The sequence below is a fragment of the Heterocephalus glaber genome, unplaced genomic scaffold (genome assembly GCF_053883595.1).
Source record: "Heterocephalus glaber isolate CG9 unplaced genomic scaffold, H.glaber_assembly_v1.0 deba00001553, whole genome shotgun sequence".
Taxonomy (NCBI): Eukaryota; Metazoa; Chordata; class Mammalia; order Rodentia; family Bathyergidae; genus Heterocephalus; species Heterocephalus glaber.
Genome location: NW_028258344.1, coordinates 3,836,878 through 3,842,132, shown reverse-complemented (window position 1 = coordinate 3,842,132; position 5,255 = coordinate 3,836,878). Strand labels below are relative to the sequence as shown.

At 37.5% G+C, this 5,255-nt stretch overlaps 1 pseudogene; it reads left to right on the top strand.

The window, feature by feature from the left end:
• The first annotated feature begins 221 nt into the window (after window positions 1-221).
• Window positions 222-625, top strand: LOC101699070 (ubiquitin-conjugating enzyme E2 D3 pseudogene; annotated as a pseudogene).
• Window positions 626-5,255: the final 4,630 nt, after the last annotated feature.

Here is a 5,255-nt window from a genome sequence, read left to right as displayed (position 1 = left end):
CCCGCCCGGCACAGCCTCGGGTCGGGTAGTCCAAGGGCCATGTCTGAGCCCCTGGGAGCTGAGGGCCATCCAGACGCGGCGGGACTGAGCACACGCGGACACCGAGGGCCGGGGCAGTACGGACCATGGCTCTGAAGCAGATTAATAAGGAACTTAGTGATTTGGCCCGTGACCCTCCAGCACAATGTTCTTCAGGCCCAGTTGGGAATGACATGTTTCATTGGTAAGCCACAATTATGGGACCTAATGACAGCCCATATCAAGGTGGTGTATTTTTGACAGTTCATTGTCCTACAGACCACCCCTTCAAACCACCTAAGGTTCCATTTACAACAAGAATTTATCATCCAAATATTAACAGTAATGGCAGCATTTGTCTCAGTATCCGAAGATCACGGTGGTCTCCTGCTGTAACTATTTCTAAAGTTCTTTTATCCATTTGGTCACTGCTATGTGATACAAACGCAGATGACCCCCTAGTGCCAGAGATTGCACGGATCTATAAAACAGACAGAGACAAGTACAACAGAATGTCTCGAGAATGGACTCAGAAGTATGCCATGTGATGCTACCTTAAAATCAGAATAACCTGCATTATACCTGGAATAAACTTTAAATTACTGTTCCTTTTTTGATTTTCTTATCCGGCTGCTCCCATATCCCACCTCATCCTTTTTAATTTTATTTTTTGTTTAACTCCCTCCATTCATTCACATGATCATCTGAGAAGATTTAAGCTCTTCCAGCTTTGGACAATAACTGCTTTTAGAAACTGTAAAGTAGTTACAAGAGAAAATTTGCCCAAGATTCGGAATTTTTTTTAAAAAATGGAGCATGTGTATTATGTGGCCAGTGTCTTGACTCTAACTTGGTTATGAGACTAAACCATTCCTCACAGCTCTAACTGCTGAAAAAGCCAGCTGAGGGGGGGAGATGGATGCTCGGTTGTCGCAGCAAGGAAGCAGCATTATTCTAGCAGCATCCATTCTTGTTAAGCCTTCCACTGTTAGAGATTTGAGGTTACGTGATATACTTTATGCTCATAACTGATGTGGCTGGAGAATTGGTATTGAATTTATAGCATCGGCAGAACAGAAAATGTGATGTATTTTATGCATGTCAATAAAGAAATGGCCTGTTCTTGTTCTGCAGAGAATGTAAATTGGAACTCGAACACCCTTTGTATTCCAAAATAAGGTCTCAAAACATTTTGTAATTTTCATTTAAATTGTTAGGAGGCTTGGAGCTATTAGTTAATCCGTCTTCCAAAACACTGTAATATAGCACTGAGTAAATGATGCAAGTTGTCAATGGATGAGTGATCAACTAATAGCTCTGCTAGTAATTGATTTATTTTTCTACAATAAAGTTGCATAAACCAATGGAAAAAAACCTATCTTTCAAAATTGTGGAGAAATAAGATATTTTCATGACAAAGAGCACCTGAGGATCTTCATGAATACCAAACCAGCACTCAAAAAATTTTTAGACAATATCCTAGGAAGAGACAACGAGGATCACAACCCCAGGAAGCACAACGGAATGAGTCCGTCTGGTGCGACAAGAAATTAAAAGCAAAGGGGGAGAATCCAACAAAAAGAAAAAGTCATGCCACTGATAACTCAATATGTATCAGTTATAATCATCAATATTAATGGTCTCAATTCACCAATCAAAAGAAATAGACTGGCAGAATGGGTCAAGAAGCAAGATTCAACAATATGCTGCATACAAGAAACACACTTAATTCAAAATGAAACTCACAGACTGAAAGTTAAAGGGTGGAAAACAATACTCCATGTGACAGGAACCCCCCCCCCCAAAAGCAGGAATAGCTATCCTCTTTGCAGATCAAGTGGATTTCAAATCAACATTCATTAAGAGAGACAAAGAAGAACACTACATCCTTGTAAGGGTAACAATCCAAGAGGAAGAGATGACAATCATATATATGTGCCAAATGCTAGTGTGCCCAACTGTATAAAACAAATACTAACAGACTTGAAAAATCATATAAGCACTAATACAATAGTAGTGGAGGCCTTCAATAACTCACTGTCACAAACAGATACATCAACTAACAAAAAATAAGCAACAAAATACTAGAACTCAATCAAACTCTTGAACAAATGATCTTAACAGATGTTTACTGAGTGTTTCACCCCACTAAATCAGAACACACATTCTTTTCAGCTGAACACAGGTTGTTTTCCAAAATAGACCACATATTCCCTCATAGAACATGTTTAAGTAAGTTCAAAAGCATTGACTTTATCCCCTGTATACTATCAGACCATAGAGTGATAAAATTGGAGATCAATAGCAAAAGATACCACAAGAGTTTCATAAACACATGGAAATTGAACAACATACTTCTGAATAACCAATGGGTCACAGAGGAAATTAAAGAAGAAATCAGACAGTTCCTTCAATTAAATGACAATGACAATACAACATATCGGAATCTATGGGACACAATGAAAGCAGTCTTATGAGGGAAATTCATAGCAGTGAATACTCACTCATACTAGGAAAACAGAGAGAGCCCAATTAAACAACCTGATGCTGAAACTAAGAGCAGGACAAACCTAAAGCTCACACAAGGGAGGTAATTATAAAGATCAGAGCAGAAAACAATGCAATGGAAACTAAGAGAACAGTACAAAAAATCAATGAAGCTAAGAGTTGCTTCTTTGAAAGAATAAACAAAATTAACAAACTCTTAGCTAACCATTTCAGAAGAAGGAAAGAAAAGGCCCAAATCCATGCAATTGTGAGTGAAAAGGGTGCAATTACAACAGACACAGCAGAAATCCAAAGGATCATCAATACCTATGTGGAGAAAATATAGGCCAAAAAGATGGAAAACACAAAAGAAATGGACAGATTCCTAGATACGTATGAATTACCAAAGTTGAACAAAGACCTAAAAATTCTAAACAACCCAATATCAATCAATGAAATTGAAAATGTAATTAAAAATTTACCAACTAAGAAAAGCCTGGGTCCTGATGGCTTCACTGCTGAATTCTAAAAGACATTTAGAAAGAAACTACTGCCACTACTATTTAAAATCTTCAATGAAATTGAAAGTGAACCAATTCATTCCTGGAAGCAAGCATCACCTTGATTCCCAAAGCAGAGGAAGACCCAACTGAAAAGGAGAAATATCAGCCAATCTCATTAATGAATATATATATGCAAAATTCCTTAAATAAGATACTGGCAAATAGAATGCAGAGGATTATCAGGAAGATCATACACCCTGACCAAATGAGATTCATCCCAGGGATGCAGGAATGGTTCAACATATGCAAATCAATCAATGTAAGACACTCTATCAATAGAGCCAAGGACAAAAATCATATGATCATCTCAATAGATGCAGAAAAAGCATTTGACAAAATCCAACATGCATTTATGATAAAAACCCTACAAAATATTGGAATAGATGGTCTCTACCTCAAACCGATAAAAGCCATCTATGAAAAACCAACAACCAGTATCATAATAAATGGCCAAAAACTGAAGTCCTTCACACTAAAATCAGGAAGAAGACAAAGATGTCCACTATTACCACTCTTGTTCAATATAGTTCTGGAAACATTAGCCACGGCAATTAGACAAGAGAAAGAAATAAAAGGAATAAAGATAGGAAATGGAGAAGTCAAATTGTCATTATTTGCAGGTGACATGATATTGTATATAGAAGACCCCAAGAACTCCACCAAAAGTCTTCTAGACTTAATAACCAAATTCAGTCAAGTAGCTGGTTACAAGATCAACACACAAAAATCAATAGCTTTCCTCTACACCAATGACAGACTCACTGAGAGAGAAACAGGACAAATAATTCCTTTCACAATAGCATCCAAAAAACTGAAATACCTAGGAATCAACCTAACAAAAAAATCAAAGGCCTCTTCTCTGAAAACTATAACACTCCGAAAAGAGAGATTGAAGATGATATCAGAAAATGGAAAGACACCCCCTGCTCCTGGGTAGGAAGGATTAATATAGTGAAAATGGCCATACTTCCAAACTGCTATATAGATTTAATGCAATTCCAATTGAGATCCCAGCAGCATACTTCATGGGCCTTGAGAAAACAATCCAAAAATTCATTTGGAACAAGAAGAGACCCAGAATACCAAAAGCAATTCTAGGTAACAGAGACATGGCAGGGGGTATCACAATCCCCAAACTGCAATTATACTACAAAGCTCCTGTGATAAAAACAGCATGGTACTGACAAAGAAATGGACCTGAGGACCAGTGGAACAGATTAAAAGATGCAGAAACAACTCCAGACACACTCAGTCACCTCCTCTTTGACAAAGGAGCCAAACACCCTCACTGGAGGAAAGATAGCCTCTTTATTAAATGGTGCTGGAAAAATTGGGCTTCAACATGCCAAAGATTAAAACTAGACCTATATCTCTCACCATGCACTAAACTAAAATGGAAATGGCTTAAAGATCTAAATATTAAAAGAGAAACTCTGAACCAGTTGGAACAGAGGTTAGGTAGAACTCTTGAAGACATTGGTATAGGAAAAAATTTTATGAACCAAACCTCAGTTGCCCCTGAATTAGCACAAACAATAAATAAGTAGGATCCCTTCTTACTAAAACTCTTCTGCACAGCAAGAGAAACCACTAACAGTGTGAAGAGACAACCCACAATGTGGGAAAATATTTTCACCTGCTGTTCCTCAGAGAATGTTCTACTATCTATAATATATGAAAAACTTACAAAAATCAGATATCCCAAATTTAAAGACCCAAACCAAAAATGGGAATCTGAAATGAATAGACATTTCTCAGACAAAGAAGTAGAAATAGCAAATAAACATATGAAAAAATGTTCAACATTGCTGGTCATTCAAGAGATATGCATGAAAACAACATTGATATTCCACCTCACCCCAGAAGGAATGGCTGCTACCAAGAAATCAACCAATAACCTGGTAGAGTTTTTGAGAGAATGGAACCCTTCTTCATTGTTGGTGGGAGTGTACAATAGTTCAACCAGTATGGCGATACCTCAAAGAACTAGGACTGGAAGTCTCATTTGACTCAGCAATTCCCCTGCTGGGTATCTTCCCAAAAGAATTAAAAGAATCATACCACAATGATATATGTGCACCCATGTTCATAGCAGCACAATTTGTAATAGCTAAAAGTTGCAAGCAGCCCAATTGCCCATGAACTGGAGACTGGATAAAAAAGTTTGTAGTATTTTTAATAAAATAG